General features: G+C 38.1%; 1 protein-coding gene and 1 long non-coding RNA gene across 3 annotated transcripts in view; one reads left to right on the plus strand and one right to left on the minus strand.

Moving 5' to 3' along the window:
- The window catches only part of ror1 (receptor tyrosine kinase-like orphan receptor 1), a 114,369-nt gene that overhangs the window by 70,200 nt on the left and 26,320 nt on the right, over positions 1 to 17,849 (minus strand). The gene's annotated exons all lie outside the window — the stretch shown is intronic.
- LOC144992040 (uncharacterized) lies at positions 8,093 to 16,853 on the plus strand. Its single transcript, XR_013655771.1, has 3 exons — positions 8,093 to 8,229; positions 8,880 to 8,941; positions 10,607 to 16,853. It is a non-coding gene; the product is annotated as an uncharacterized LOC144992040 (long non-coding RNA).

Raw genomic sequence — 17,849 nt, forward strand, 5'->3', positions numbered from 1 at the left:
TGAAGGGGGTCTTGCTACTGTTCATCAGTGAGGCGCTAATGAGTCTAAGAGCTTTTGAGATGCTGGCAAGACAGGGTGTCAGCGTTGAAGGGAAGGAGCATCTTAATTCTTGTTGTCCAATGATAGTAATCCTCGGGGCAATATCATGGTCACGGGTAGGTGAAGGTCAGAAACTCAGTTTGGTCTTATGTGGTCAAGGATTAACAACGGGTGGGAAGTTGGTGTGGCAACTTCCGGTTGGAAAAAATGTCAAGGTCAACAGCAGGACCTTTGGCTTGAAAAGAAATGGAAAGATGGGAGGAGTAGCAACAGACTCGATCTGATAGTAGTGTAGAGATAGAGAGGATCTTAAATACCTGAAGACACAGTTGAGAAGCATAAGTTTGATAGGAAGATGAGTGACAGGAGGCATGGGAAGCTCTTAATAAAGGCAATTCACCCAATGTCAGTCAAAGCAGCAGGACACTTACAGAGATGCTAGTGTTTGGAATAACCTTCTTCCTTCTAGTTTGTTCTACATTTATATCTAATATTGATATTCAAAATATCCCTAGGTGTGAGTGTTTGTGAGTGTGTGGCCCTGCAACAGACTGGCGACCTGGGTTTACTCCACCCTTGCCCAACAGTAGGTGTGACAGGCTTCAGCAACCCTGTGATTTGGTGGGTTCAGAAGAAAGATGGATGAATGGATATTCAAAGTACCATGGTGACCAAATAAGTCCAAACAACTTATCTGAAACAAAGGGATGATCACACAGACATGATCAATGATCAAAATGATCAAAAGTCAGTAGCAGTGATCATCTTTGAGAGAGAATCTTCCCTTAACTTCAACTAAGATCCAGTTTGGATCCTCTCAGGATCTCCAAGTCATGACATTATTGGTGCAACAAAAATGGTGAGCAAAATTGGAGCTATCCAGGTGTTCAGTTTTGAGCCAGATGCCAGTTCAGACAAGGAAAAGACATACATGGATCTAGTTGTGTTTAAGCACATTCATCAGAATGGAGCAGAGCAGGGAGCTTGTAGCTCGCTGTAGTAACTGGTTCGTCACACTTACAAGCTGATAAATATGTTCATCCCTGGGTTCAGAACTCAGGCGTAATTCACTACTTTCTTTGAACAAAGAAATACTCAGAAATGCATTTTTAATTATAAGAAAAATGCCACAATAACACGTTAAAAACACAAAAAACATTGATTTTTACTGGGGTTAATAGAGGCTTATTTCTTAATGGGATACTGGGTTGTGCAGGAGAGCGGCATTAATCACTGACAAACACTGAGGTCAGCAGCAGTTCACTTGTTAGCAGATGATCAACAGAGGACTGGACTTAAAAGATAAATCCTGTGAAATCAAGAAAAAAAGCATTTCCTATCATCCATCAGAAAGTGTGAAAAGGGGTTAAAATAGAAAAACACCTTGGGAGGACAAGAAAAATTAACAGAGTTTGTTCTTCTTTAACGAATGTTATACTAAATTAACACATATCAACCTCAACTACAAACAATCCAGTCCTTATAAATGTTCATCTTCCACTTGAAACCCTTCTTTTTTAAAGCACATTGTGACATTCTTGCAACAATTAATATTGTTTTTTTCAACAACCCTCTTTTGGTATCAGCAGCTTACACATGGATGAGTAAAGAGGTTGTACAGAGCTAAACAAGCTTCTGAATTTGTCTCAGAAGTGTCTAAACCACATGCACTTCTATGCACTCATCTTCATATACTGAAGCCAATAGGTTCCTTGTACGTCTTTTGCTCACGCGGTTACTCCTTGCATTTGTTTGTTGGTCCGTTCCCAGAGTCCCTGTTTGTGGAAGCAAATTTCTGCACACAGCTCACAGAGCAGACCTGAAAATCTACTCAGAGTGTGCAGTGATTTAAAAGCAGCAGAGGATGGCGTGCCCTTGTTAGCACAATTTATTATTTGCTCTTCATTAATCTGGGGAATAGATTTTCAAGAAGAATTTCCCTTTTTACTCCCACTTACAGTTGGCTTTAAGGCATTGCAGCACGACAATAACCTCTAGGGAGAAAGTTGAGACTCGTAGGAGGAAAAAGCAGAAGAAAAGGAGTTTATACCTAATGGATTTCATATTACTGCAAAATATATAAAGATGTTAACTATGAAGCTTTTTGGACTTAGCCTCTGAAAGAGAGAAACGGGTGAATTTCAGGCAGTGGACAGGTCACTATGTTTTCACAGCTCTCCCCTCTGAGTATGACTGGGTCACTGATGTCAGCAGACTCTAGGAGGCCAACATGAGCAGGCTGGAACTTCAAATGGAGCACTGGGATTTCTTTGTTCAATCTGAAAAATGGCAGGGATAAATAAAAGTCCAACACACAGCACATATGCTGTATATGCTCCACAGGTCTGTGCAGGATCAAATTAGCCTGCGAGCCCTTATATATTTATCAGAGCAGCAAACTTAACGTGTTTGAAAGAAAACTCTCAGAGGTATGCTAACCAGAGGTCCCAGAGTCAAGTCTCAGTGTAGTCCCAGTTTTCAGTGAACAAAACAATAAAAATATGTTCAGTGGGTGAGTGACAGCAGAGTTAAACCTGACCCAACTACAAGGTATTTAAGTATAAGGAAGAGACAAATGGGCAACTTCAGGATGTGGCAAACGACACAAAACGTACTATTTCATGAGTTTTTTCCCCAAAACTGTCTCCACCTCTTTTACAAGTAAGTTAATCAGACCTAATCTATTAGTTGGTAAATCAGAAAAATATTTGATGCATATGATAAAAAAATGAAAAGATAGATTGCACATAAAACAAAATTACAGGAATAGAAACGTCCCACTCCTATCATCTTTTGATCCATTGTAAAACCATTTTTCAGGGATCTTTTAATTAGGATTATGCAGTTTTGGGCCAAAATCCAAAAACTGTCGTTTTTGAGGACACAGTTTCTGCAAAGCCCCAGTAGTTCATTAAAAAGTTGTCTCCGAGTTGTGTGCAGGACTGTTGGCGCAGAGTAAGGCTGCCTCCTTCCCATTATCCTTTTGCTTACATGCTCTCACACTAGCTTACAGCCCCTCACAACCCCAACCTAACTTAACTGGTGCAACAAAAATGGCCAATAATGTTCACGCTATCAGGTCGTACAGTTTGGAGCCAGATGCCTGGAAAAAGACGTACATGGATCTTGTCGTCTACAAATGGATGCATCAGAATGGAGGGGAGAAGAGAGCTTATGGCTTGCTGTAATAACTTGTACATAACACGTACACATCTTTCAATAACATGTTTTAGTCTACTCCTGATTCACAAAGATTTGAATAAAGAAATACTCAAAAATTTTAAGTTCAATTATCTTTATATATGACCTTAATCATGAGAAAAACACCACTCGATCATGTTAAAAATACCAAAAACACAATTTTCAATAGAGTGGATCTTTAAATCAATCAATAGCCTACATATGATATGATACAAATGTTTATCAACTTATGATACAAGCAGCCACCAGTACTTGTTAGTCCAGAACACAAAAATGAAGAACATTTTTTAAGGATTGGCACAGAAATGTCCAAATTCAGCAAAATCCTGCACTTATCTCACAGTTTATATTACAAACTATCTACTTCTTCAACTTGTTCTTGCTTCCCGTCTGTTGGGTCGCAGCCACTGTAAACCAATTCAGTAAAGAGTCAAATATTAGCCTGTTCATCATGAGTCAATTATGTATTTAAATCAGTTGTTAATCTGTGTAAAATCAACTCATTTAATCCAAACTCCAAAAATTTGGTTCATCTCTTCTACTACTTTTAAAAACAAAAGAGGTCCAGTTCTTGATCAATGGCTGAGTGGAAAAGTAACGTGCAGATGTTTGATTGAAGTGAAAAGGGTAGAGTCTGGAATATCAGGTTTGATCTGGAGCCAATTAAAGAGGAATCAGAAGCATGATAGACGTTTTTGCGTTTGAGGTGGGGGGAAGCACTGTGTTTCAGTCCAGCTGACCCAGCCTGAGGCTTAAATCTGGGGTTGACAAGGTGAGCAGAGCCCTGAAGAAGGGAATCTGGGCGGATACAGAATGCAGGGGCAGTAAAAAGAGCCATAAAACAGGGTCGAACAGAGGGGACACGGAGGTCTGGGAAAACGCACCTCCACACACTCAGCATCCCTCTCTCCCTTCTCCATTCACTCATTCAGTCATCCACATTCCTACACGTCTCCCCAGTCTGAAACCACCACATCCATCAACATCACATCCTGCTCTTCCCAAACTCTGAGCATACATCAATTTACATGGATTCCTTTGGTTTTGCAACTCCACCAGCTCTATTAGTTTTCCTTTTATAGCTTTGAAGATCTAATGCTTCGAAGCGGACATGAATCCTCTGCTTTTCTTGCTCAGCATAGGGCCAACAGCAACATCAGCGCATGAAAAAAGAAAAATCAAATAGAGAGCAGTTGATAAAAAAAAAACCATCAGTTGTAGATACTTGAATATGAGTAAATAAATACTCATTTTATTTAATTACATGGTTCATTTGTTATAATAATTACCATCAATAACGGTGTATTTAGTCCTAAGTGCATTTACATGATTTTTCCATTTATTACTCAATTTAAATGGTAATGGAACTGGTAAAAGATTGCAATATGTCGAGTTCTGAAGGGGAAAACATGCTTGTTAAACTGACTTGTGATCCAAATTATCAGTTGGCAAAAGCATGAAGCCATTTATATCTGGTTATGTGATGAACTGAGGACCTGTTCAGAGTGCAATATGCTGGAATAGACTCTAGATGCCCCCTGGAGCTCTGGGACAGAAGGAAGTGAGTATAGAAAAGTAACTTTGCTCTCTTTGATGATATAATATATTATTATGGCAGCAGTGGCCCAGGTGGTAGAGAAGGTCAGCTAACGATCAAAAGGTCAGCGGTTCAATACCCCCTTAATGTGTGAATGCATATGAATATCCCGGTGATGGTGAGAGTGGCCATAGGTGTTTACTGGGAGTAATGCGTCTGTCAGGGCAGCTGTGGCTACATCAGCAGCTTACCATCACCAAGAATGAACGATGAGTGAACGAATAATGGACACTTTGCAAGCACTGAGCATCTAGAGAAACGCAGAAATTTAAACTCTCCCCTGCTCACCTACAGCCCCTCATTCCCCCAACCTAACATTAGCAGAGCAACAAAAATGGCGTAAAACATTACAGTTACCCAGCAGTTTTGAGCTGGATGCTAGCTCAAAAGAATAAAACAATCTATTTGTCTACAAGTGGATGCATCAGAATGGAGCTGAGCAGGAAGCTTGTGGACCGTCGACTGTAGCACCTATGTCACTGCTACAGGCTTTTTCTAACTTTTTTGTCTGCTCCTGATTCACAATGATTTGAATAAAAAATATTTAAAAATTTCATTTTGGGGTTAATTTTCATTATGCATATCCATCATTCTGAGAAGAATGCCACAAGAAAAAGGGTGCTTAAGAAAAAAAACGTCGGTTCCACATATTTTTTTTTTTCAGGCTTAAAAAAAATTGATATCTGTGTTGCCAATCATATTTGGTGCCCCTCTCCATCTCACAGCCCCGAACTCTCAATCTCAAATTAAAAAATAGCTAAATTCAGAGCCTGTAAGATTTGTCAGCCCTCTCTCCCCCTTTTGTTTATTCCCTCCCTTCTGCATTCCTCTCCCGCACATCCCTGGTTTCTGTAACCAGGCCTAACTGTGATTGCCCATAATCCATCTCGTTCCCTCTCCTTCTAGACGGTGGGTAGAAAGCAGTGAATGAGAAGTTCATGTTGATGAATGGTGATTTGACTTTAAACCAAGATAAGCAAGTTAAAAAGATGCCAAGAAAGGTGTGGTGTGCCTGACTCCACCGTGTCATGGATGGTTCCTGGATATCAGTGCAGGCCTGGATACGCCAAATTCTGTGTGTTCTCATTTAAGAAGGTCTCACCTCATTCATACGCTGCTGTCAATCTTTTCATTATTTCGCTGGCAATTTTTCCAGACACCTTTGTTTGAATCTGCTCAAATAATTTACGTCTTTCCACTCCAATTTTCTGTGGTGGCTCGACTTATTGCTGACTCCTTGAGTTTTACAATGTAATATTTCACACTGCCAAAAATGCACAATTTTTACAGCTTTAATAAACATTTGGGGTCACCATTTCCATCAAGGAGCATGTATATCTATGATATGGATCTGGAAAAGTAAAGAGTCCCACCTTCAATAAGCCCATATTTAACACAAGTGACTTTCCAGCAGAGCAATAAATGAATTCAAGCTGGAACTCCAGACAAAAATGAAAATCATACAGCACTGTAGTTTTGTGTCAGACTGAATATATGTCGTCTGGAGTGCTTATAAATACATTTTTTTGAAAATGAAGAAAAGTACATTATTAATTTATAAATTTTTACACAAAAAAACCCCATAAGAATGTGGTATGACATCAAGAGCAAAACAATGGTGGACTTTATAAAAATAATTATTGCAAACTTGTCAATTAAAGTAAGTCTTTTAATACCAACCCCCTAGTTTGCAGCTGGTGTCACCAATTTTCAGCCTTGAATTATCATAAACATTATTAAATTGAACTTTATTGATCTCACGGAGGAGAAATTCACCTGTCATGGCAGCTCAAAAGAAAAAAACAAATGTTTGGATCGGACTGAACATAAACACAGACTTACAGGTTAATACTTTATAGAAAAATCCCTCTGTGGAATCCAACAGGCAAACAAATCTAGCACAAGTACTATTTTTTGAACTTTCAAAAAAAATCAGTTTTTAAAAATAATTATGAGAAAAGGGGCTGTGAGAAGAACATGCTGTATGTGCATGCTATGTAACCCCATCCCCATGCAGATAGCCTTGACCGTCGTGTTGGGTGCATGAGAACACTGCATGTGTGCAGCTAAAGTTCTTTAATTGGCCTACAGCAGCCAAGCTTGGTTTGTTCAGAACTCTAATTGACTGTTATGCAGACTCCTGTATGGGTGACTGCAATCTCATTAGTCCCTGGGTGCCACTGGCCCGTGACCTGACAGGGTCACACAGTTGCAGCCTGCCTATTTGAACTAGGGAGGTACTGTGAGAGAAAATAGCTGCAAGGTAACCATCCAAATAAATTTCATTGATGAGTTGATTATAACTGTATTTTCTACTGTAAAAGCTCTGACTTTTTGCAATATTTTGTAAAAGTATTCATCTTTCAACAATCCTGTTGGATTTTTCACAAGTTTTATAAAGTAAAGCTGGTTAATCCACCTGTTCTAATGCACATTAACTTCTTTTTTATTTAAAAGCAAACAAAAAATTCTGTGGAAAGACATCACAAAATATAATTGAAAATATATAAAAGTTAAAACCTAAAAGAGAATGTGTCAACACTAACAAAAACCATTCTTTTTATCAACTATATGCATAGGTGACAGAAAAGCCTAAATGTCATTCAGAAGAAATCTGGAAACCCTTTTCAGATGTTTCTGTCCGTAAAGCTCAACAGCTACAAGAATGGTTAATGTGTTAAGTCTTTTAGAAATCCCATGGGTGGGCCCTGCAACGGCAGACACAGATGCCCATATGGGTATTTCAATATGCTTAAAAAGTTCTTCAGATGTTGTTTTGACTTATGTAGGTCATTAAGCGCTGAAGTATTGAAACTGGGCTAAGTCGAGCTGCTAAGTGGGAGTGTGTAAATGAGCCAACCACTCAGGAATGTGGTCACACATGATGCAAATCAGAGGAACCCGGTGTGTTACTGATAGTTGATAAGGTGCTCTATTATCATAAGCAGTTCACCCAAATGTCTAAACCTAAACTCAGCCATAACTTAAACTTAAACAAGCCTTATATTTAAAAACAGATTTGTTGACTCTCATGAAAACTGTTCTTGTTTTTTAGAAGGTTTTCATATATTGGAGGCCACTAAATTCAAATAAAACCAAAAAACCCCATTTGCCCATCAACCTACAAACACACTAAGACAGCTGCATGCACGTGCCATTTAACCTACATTCATTTGTAAGATGAGTTTCATCATGGCCACCATTTGATACCTGTTCCCTTTTCAGCACTTTAAATCTACATGCTAACTAGATACATTTACTTTCTACTTTCCCCGCCACCAGGCATGTGCAGGGAGGCCAGCCCGCTGCCACATTTAGCTTCATTACTGACAGCTGTTCCGCGCACCAGCCGAGTCAAACAGATGGGACTCCACATGGGACGCAAACTTAATGTAAGGCTGGATGAATGGACTGACTGTGCAGTTCAGAGACTGTTTATGGACTGACTCTATCTGGGGCTGGCTAACCAATAAGACACACAATGTGGATAGCAAAATCTTTAATTTGACAATTTTGTAATGATGAACCATATTTTTAAATGCAAACCTTTTTTTCATTATTCTTAAGTGAAAAAAGGAACAGAAATGTTTACGTTTAGATAGGATGTTCTTTACTTCCAAGAGCAGCAAGCAGGTAACTCAAAAAACTGATTGCCTTTGGGCTTGGTGATTTATGAACTTTGGCAGGTAGTGTTGAAGAGAAGCTCCAGCGCAGTGACGGGATGGACAGCAAGCATGAATGACCACTTTGTGGAGTGCGGGGTTAGTAATGACAAGCAAACACAAGGTTCAGGCCACAAAATGAAAGGACAAACATCTTACATTTGCTTTGCCCCTACTTCAGCTGTCCATCAATGAACGTCTGTTCTGTTTTTTCTTGTCAAAAGGTTAGCCAGGTGTCAGTCATAATTTGCATTTTGTGTGATGCAGCATGTTTTACTGGATGGGTTCAAACTGGAAGAGTGATGGTGTTCAGTTGAGATTTATTTATTCACATTTTTATTTTATTTTGACCCTGACATTGAGTTGACATTGTGTTCCAGGTAATGTCAACTCCACAGCTGCAGGGGGCAGTATTGGGAGAATGTGAGTCTCACCCTACCAGGTAGGTGGAGGTAGAAAGAAGTTTTAAATTAAGTGACAGTGTGCAGGTGAGGATTTTGTCTGGCAGTCATGGCGAACTCCTGAGAGACAAACATTTCAATGCTTGGATGACTTTGGTGACGCCGTTGATAAGTTTAGTTAAATTTCATACTGTACATTTGGATATTTGTGGGAACGGTATTCAACAAAGTAAAATAGTTAAACGGCACAATATTTGCAAAACTTTAAAATAACAGTATTATCTTAACATACATGTCTGATATACGTTTGATCATGTTTTGCTTATTTGAAGGTTATCGAGCTCTAATCTATTCTTGGTGGAAAAATAAGATAAATGAGTGGAGTTGTCCAGCGTCCTCCATTGTCTTCTGAGCCTGGTCGAGTTAGGTAGGCATTGAAAATGAGAAAAAAAAAAAACTCATCAGTTTGTAAGACATTTTGTCAACCATGAAGTACACCAAGCTTTGAATTTTCTTTGTAGGACTACACCGATGTCTGGCATAATTTAAAGCACCTTCCACTTTAAGGTGAATGATGGACTTGAGACCTGCCCTTCATAATAAATGCAATCATTTTTTAGTGCTGCCAAGTTTTCCACAGTAGACAAACCTTAAGCGTTTTACAAGTCATTTTCATTGGCAGATATTGGTTGTTTTATTTGGTTTTTCTTTACCCTTTACTGCATCTGTTAGACAACATGCTTATTTTTGACTGACAGGCAGGAGGTCTCTACAGGGCAGAGGACAGCCGACATCCTGTCAACACTAAAAGCGTTAAAACAGACTGACAACAGTCCTGTCCCCACACTGCTTTCTCAGTTTAACATCTGTATTGTTTGTTCTTTGGCGTGCAGAGTATTACACATAAAAGCAGACATGGAACCTATTAAGACCACTGGGCTCGCATCTGGGGACCCCATTATTTACCACCTTAAAGGCAGAAAACACTCAATTAATTGTGGCTCTGCATTTTACAGTTTTGACGAACACAGAAAAAGAAATTGGATCCCTGAGCAGTCTCTGAAAGTCTTTTTCAATGTATTGAAGAATTGTTAGAAATTGTGAAATTTTAAACTGTGAAGGCAAACAAGTAGTCTTTGTGGTTACATAGAGTAGAATACAATGTGGTGAAGCTGAGTCAGAGTTATTTCCAAAGATTAACGAAAAATGAGAACCCTTCTGAGAAATTTTGATGAAAGAATAAGAGTGTAGGCACTTGAGTTATAAGACAGACCCTTTTAATAATCCAATTTTCAAGTTTCAAAAATGTTGTAGCTGTGATTTTTAAACAAATCAAGACAACACGGGGGAAACCGTAAAATATGCAGCGATTGTAAGACGAGAAATTTGTAGATTGGTGAGACTGTGGTCGGAACAACTGGGTATCAGCCAAGCTTTTTTAAGGTTAAACAACTTTCATTGGTTTAAAATAGGAGCCGTACATTTTTTTAGAATGATGCAATGGGGTACCTCACCTCATTTTTAATTATAAATATATTTCAAATTAAGGTCAGACAGACATATCCACGCGGAACTGCCAAAACTACATTCTAATGTTTATTTGAGTCCTGTGTTTATTAATAAAAAAAGAAGGCTGTAAAAGCAAATTGATGTGATAGTTTATTACTGTCAAAGGTTTTAAAAAATGGCCTCTGCTTTTCCTTCAGGTCTATACCCCAGGAGCACCTCAAGCCTGTGCGCAAGAGTTGGCCAAATGTGAAAACGAAAACTTTTGCAGTCCTTATTAATCTGTTTTCCTTCACTGGAGGACTATAAATTGGTTGGGAATCCTATAAATTCTGTTCAGAGTATAAACCCCAAAGCTGGAGTGTGGAGAACATTCACAATTACTGGTTCCAAAAGGAAGTAGGCGTGCAGAAGCATGGTTCAAACGGAAGAACCCTCTCTGAAGACATTTTTGGTGGTTCAACTCTTCTAAACCAGGAGACCCAGATCTATTTAAATGTAGAAACATTTAGTGGATGAAAAACAAACATGTTTTAGAGCTCGTAGCAATCTCCTTATCGAGAAGAAGGGTCTAAGGGCAGGGATACCTGGTTTAGCTTAGTATGTTTAGTTTAGCAATCAGCTATTTTATTTTATAACTGATTTTATTTTTTGTACAATGACCGTTGTAAAGCCCGTTGAGACAACTGTGTTGTAACATTGGGCTATAGAAATAAAATGGAATTGAATCATTTCCATGCTGTGAGAAAAAAAAACATGAGCAGCAGTTAAACTGTTTATTTAGAAACATCTTCCACACTCATCCCTGTTCCCTCCTGTAAGAATCGAAAGTTCACTCTGACATAAGTCCTGCTCTCCCACCATTAACAACATATTTGTCAAATGTCCAGATGTCATCCTCTACAGCTACCCTGTCATTTACCTGCTGGACTACAACACACCTAGTTTAAATCTTTATCCAAATCTGGAAGAAAAAAAAAATGCTTTCGGTTCAGTTAATTTACCCATTGAAAGGACCATCTAAGGACAACTTCCAACCACCAAGAGGAAGAAAAAAGGCTCTAAAACAATTTCTTGTAAGTACTAGTAAACAGCACATCTAATTCAAGGAGGATATGAACCTTTTAGAAGTGGTTCGTAAATGTGGTCATGTGTGGTTTATATGAGCCAGTGCTTTCCTCTGCAAACGCCCAGGCTATATTTAAGTTTAGCAGGCTATGCCTTCTCTGATGTCTAACCCACCTTTTGACCTACATCACATTCTTCCTCTCTTCTGCTCATTTCAATTACTCTCAGTCTGATAAAGACCAAAATGTCAGGTCTACCAATGGAAAAAAAAAATGTCTCCTGCAAATTTACGTTTGACTTAACTTTAATTTGTTTAATTTATACTATTTAATTCCATGACTGAGGAACAAAGTTGTATTCAAAACCACAATTTGTCACACCTTTCCCTCAAACTACATGCTGGTGCCTGCACTGACACCTCACAGTGTAAGACCTTAGAGGTCCAACAATATAAAAAGACCAGCGTGGGTGTGCATGAAGCACACTGTGCTGCATAAGGCATGTACAGTTATGTCGATAAACTGAGGTGGTGTAAATACAAACAGAGAGGGCTGAGAATGAATCTGCTTTGAGGACTCTTCTACTTTTAGAGCCATGTTTTAGGACTGGGCTTCCTCCAGGTTCAGACCAAACAATCACATTGTCTGACTTCAACAATCTTGTAATGCAACATCATTTGCGGTTTGATGCGAAGGTCAAAGAGAACCATAATGAACACTGTTAACTCGGATTTATTTCATTTACTATTCTAAGCTTCTGTGGTTTCACATGCATATACAAAAGTGTGCCGCGTTAGTTTGTTGCTTTGGCTTTGGCAGCCATCACAAAGTTCAAAGTATCTGCTCAGCCTGCTAACCATTTGTTATTATTTCATAATATCTTTTTTTTTTTTATGTTAGAAAGAAAAGCAGACGATGGACATTTCTGTTTTATCTGTTACTCCACTGCACAGTCGGTAACAACTCACTTAGAAGATCAAAAGTTACCATTAATGCATGCAGTGGTTTAATACAAAAACAGCAATTCACAGTGGATGAAGATAAATGAAGGGGTGCAACAAAGTAAAAACGCTGCTCCAATCAGGCCAATTCCACAACTTTGAAGATGTTTCCAGAATGGTTAAAACATCTCAGACTGGAAAAACATTTTCCAGGACCAACATGCCTAATATTTTATTTTAATTATAGGTATTAGATTTGTGGTTTGTATCTTTAATTGTTTAGCAAATTTCAAAAGATAGATCTGCAGATTTTGATGGAAAAGCCAATGTTAGATGTGATGTGGTGCATTTTACGTTGAAACTGGTTCCATTTCTATCCGTACGCCTCATACCGGCCAAAGAAAATCACCTCTTGATCATATTGAGTTTCCTTTCCTGAAAGCAGCACATACACAACCACATATCTGCATTCAATCCATCTTCAAAAGATACAAAAATTGCTAAACTACCTAAAATGCACTTAACAGAAATTGCAAAGCATAACCAGAAAGGGAAGATAGAAGAAAAAAATATTTAGGACAAGAAACTAAACACAGCATTTATGCTGCTTGTGCAGTCCTCATGATAATGGATTGTGTGTGGGTTTTTTTTTTAGCAATTCTAACAATATGACAGGGCTACATGACCCCTAAAGATCCCAGCATGATAAAAGCCACACCATGAAGTCTCTACAAAAAGTTAGAAAGGAGGACAGGCTTAATGGCATTTTAAGAATTGGTCTAAAAAAACTAACTCTGTATACATCAAAATGAATTCAGATCAATGCTTCCTCTATTTATGTTTTAGGATTTTTTTTTACAAAAGACGTCCATATGTGATTTTAAATAAGGCAGTAATAGCATACATAATGTCAATGGAATTATAAGAATTGTCTAACTGAACATTTTGTTTAAACTTTTTTGGCACCTTTTAATTTGAAAGAAGACTAAGATGACTCCAACTTGTAATTAGGTGGTTTCAATGATTATAAAACATCAACATTCTCATATCTAAGAGAAGAATGTCAATGATTGGTGCTTGCTTTTTTCATTAAATTATGGTCTAAAAATTGTTCTTACAAATGTCTGCTTTGACACCTGTAATTTCTTTTTCCTGAATGACTATGTACATAAATCTTTCTCTAATTGCAACTCCAACAAATTATAAAAAAAAACTTCTTTTTTTTAAGTAAAATGTTGTGGAAAAACTTGGCCCACGGCGTTGGTTTACAAAAGCTCACACACTGCCAGGTTGTTTATATTATCGGTGTGCTGCTACAGTAACACCTTTTTTAATGGCTTTTGAGATAATTCAGAAAGAATTGCAGTATTTTGCGGCTGATATAAAAACCCCAGCTGCGGAGCAGTGCTGCGCGCACACAGAGGGACTGAGCAGTTTCAGACTCTGCAGGCAACTTGATAAATAGGAAACAAGCTTTTTAAAGAGGATTGTATGTTTGAGTTTACGATGGTAAATTAAGGTTTTAAATACCATCTACATGTAAACAGACGTCCCATGTGTCTGAAACTAAACACAGGACATGGCCTTGTTTGTTAAAGTCTCAGTCTCAACCTGTGGCTGTTGAAACGTTTATGTATAGGCTCACTGACAGAAAAATTCCTTTGAATGGACACACTGTGTGCATAAAGGCTTTGAGTGGTCCTTCTTGTTTTATGTATTCTTGTATGAAAAGTGTATCATTTTTTTCAGTAGGATGAAAAATATGTACTTGCACTTCACATGTTTCTGCTCCATGTGCTTCTATAGATCAGTCAAGTATAGTCCTGGGGGACTTTAGAAGTCCTGGGGGACTTTAGATGGTTTAAATGCATTACAGAAAAGGACTTTAACCTCTTCTTTAAGTTCAACTTGGGATCACTTCAGGCCTTCACCCTCAAATTAAGCATCTGCAAACATACAGCACTCTCAACCAAAGCCACAACCTCCAAACACTAAGTGGCTGTCTAGAAGGTTTAATTTATAATCTCTGCTGTGATGGCAGAAAATAAAAAATAAAAAGTCAAATCTAAGCCTGATCACAACTGATTTCCCTTATAAATCCTAATTACTTTTGATTGTGTTGATAAAGCTGAATTGAAGCTGAATTGAAGCAGTAATAAAGTCAAGCCGCAAGACATAGACAGTAAGTAGGTTAACAGAGAGCGAAGCAGTTTTTGAGTCATGCTTTTAGATTTTTACCTGTATGTTTACCGGTATGTTTTAAAAAGTAAAGCAAGAGTATTTACATTTGTAGAATTGCATTTATTCTACACCAAACCATGTAAATTAAAGTATGTAGTAAAAAGAAGCCAATAAACAGACATTTTGAACTCTTGAACACACGTATCGACACCAACAATAACTATTAAAAGTTCAAATACATCATGTTTCCTTTGAGCTGCTGAATCTCTCCCCACAGAAACACTTTAGTCTAGCAGAGTTGGCCATGAAATACAACAGGGTTAATTCTTGGTCTTTCGCACACCTATATATATATTAACGTGAAGTAGAGGGCGGGGTAAAGGTGAAAGACCCCGTGTCTCCCCTAATAACATACCAAATCCATCAAGGAGCCCCAACATCGAGCTCTGAGGGCTTCGACCACCAGAGGTACAGATGTTTTAATAAAGCTGCTCTGGGGCAAAGGAAGGCTTTATGGACTGAAGTGCTATTGAGAGTTCAGAAAATGTAGGCTTGAGCCATGATTATCATTGGTGAGCTCATTACTGTCATATCCTTTAGATTTTCAAATATTTAGTACAAAGAAAGAAAAAAAAACTGACATAATACAATTAAGTTACTATTAAGTTTGTTCAAAGTGGGGGAAAAGTTATTAAACTTCATTATTTTATAGAAAGTATACCTCCATTCTTATGTTCCTTTTTAGGGAAAAAAAAACGGTTGTAAAAATGATGGTTTCATGGTTAAAACCAAATCAAATTATTACAAGTTTATTCACCTAATAGAAGGGACTGTGGAGGGGGTGACAAAAACCTGAAATGCAATTTCTGGTGGGACAGAACACATCTAGTTCTTCTGAGTTTGTGAAAATCTCCACATTTGCTGTAGCTGACCAAAGACGCCAAAGAACTCAAGCCAAATATGAATGAGATTAGGAAGAAAATGTGAAACCTGGAAACATCTGCAGGCGGGGAAAGAGTAAAGTGATGATCAGGAACAGATGAGAGGAGGGAACGACGAAAAGATTTGCCTTTTAATAATTTCACGAGACCAAGGCTGTCGCATCCCAACTGAAGCTCACTGAAACTCTCCAGGGAGTCCTGATCAAAGGAGAAACACATATTATGAGCACTCTAGAGTACTTAAATATTAGTCATCTTTCAACATACATTTTAAAAAGAAATATTTACATTTACACAATAATACTTGAACTATACCATGCATTATTTCTTAAACCTAGCAAATGCCTTTGATGTTTAAATCAAATATCTACTTGATTTATCTAACTTTAGCTTAAAAGTAACCCAGTTGTAAAACTGCATGCATATTTCTTTGTATATCAGTAAGACGGGGACAGTAATGCCATGACTTTCTGTAATTTCAAACATTTAAATTATTATTTTTAATTGTCCTTTATTAGTTTTAAATATAGTGACTGAAAAGTTGCAGCTACTGTCTTGAATTTTGTTTCATCTCACACTTGTTTATGTTTTATTGCTGAGTGTTTAGTTTTTAGAGTTGTTCTTAATTTTTTTTAAATCTATTCGAATCAAAAATATTTTTTACATTTTTTCCTTCAAACATTTTTTATTTTAACGAAACTAAAAACTGAACAAAATTCAAATGAGTCTGTGGTGTCTGCCTTAAATATAACTTAAATTATAAATTATTATTATTATCTCTATATTTGACCCCAATTTATGTGTTTGGATGGCTGGCAACAGCAGAAATCTTGTAAAAAGCAGGAAGAAAAACCTTTAAGTGAATGTAGAGATGCTTATAAGTCATTTTTTCCAATTCTAAGCCGTGCCTCTTCTCTTTTTTATTGTATTGTGCCAGTCACAATGAACAATTAGAAGAGGACAACAATGTGTATTTTTTGTGTTTATGATGCCAGGTTTGACACATTTTCCGCAAGAAGAAAATGTACAGCAGCAACTCATTATTAATTCTGTGGTAAAGTGAAAGTTAAATGAAAAAAAATCACAAGACCAACAAACTCATTCATTCATCTTCTTCCGTTTATCCCTTTCGGGGTCACAAGGTATCCGGAGCCTGTCCCGCCCACCTATGGGCGAAGGCAGGGTCCAACAAACTACGGTAAATTAAAAAAAACATGTTTTTAAAGCATCAAGTTAAAGCTGAAGTTGCAGACACAGAGATGTGACACGTGTTCAAGAACACGCTAAAACCACATTAACGAATGCCTATTTAGCATATATGGTGTTCACAGTGGACAGAGGGGGGGCTTCGTTTTCTTTTACTACTGTTTACTAGCGCATGTCTGCGATCTACAGTTGGAGGAGGCAGTGTGAAATGTCGGAAGTTCCGTGACTCTTTCTCTAGGCTTTTTCTTTTTATTCCAATATATGAAAGACTTGTTGTCATATAATTCCATCCAGGCACAAACCTCAATTACTAATTTCTCCTTCCTGATCAATTTACCAATTGTTAACACTTTTATGAAGTAAAATAGATGCCATCCTTTTGTCACTACCAAATCTGAGTCCCTGGTTGGTCAAAGTTCGACATACATTTAATGGCATTTTGTACGTAGCCCCCAAAAACAATCTTAAAAAATGTTTTATCTATGTGTAAGGGTTTTGAACGCGGAAACCCAAAACACACATTTACATTCATTTACACAGATTTTCATTGGAAGTGATGAGCGAGGCAGTTTGAGCGTGGCTTAATGTGCGACTTAGGTTCCACTAAATCACAAGCACAACACACTTTGATTGGACTTTTAAAACAAACTGGGGGCATATAATGTCTAAACTGTACATTGAAACACACTAACACACACACAATGCCAAAGCTTCGGCTCACATCACCACACACCCCTGGCTGACTGTGGTATCTGACCTGTCTACTTGTCAGCACATCAAAAGCCTCCATTGTCCCTTGATAACCCCTGTCCAGCTGCCTCCACAGGGCGCTGTCTCTCTAACAAGGTTTGCCCACGGTGGGAACTTTAAGCCGGGGGCAGAGAGCAGAACAATGCCCTCTCTCCTGGAGGAGGCATGCTCACGGAGGGGGCTCTAATGAAATCCATGTCCCAATAGCTATTTTCAACCCCCTTTTTTTACTTTCTTGGCGTTTTCCCCCTGATATTTCCTGCTTGGAGGTGTGTTTTCTCCATGAACTGATTCCTGAACAATCGCGCACAGTGAGAGGTCAGTGATAGTTGGTTATGCTTTCTTATACCATGGTCC

The sequence above is a fragment of the Oryzias latipes genome, chromosome 4 (genome assembly GCF_053564925.1).
Source record: "Oryzias latipes strain Hd-rR chromosome 4, Olatipes_Hd-rR_3.1".
Lineage (NCBI taxonomy): Eukaryota > Metazoa > Chordata > Actinopteri > Beloniformes > Adrianichthyidae > Oryzias > Oryzias latipes.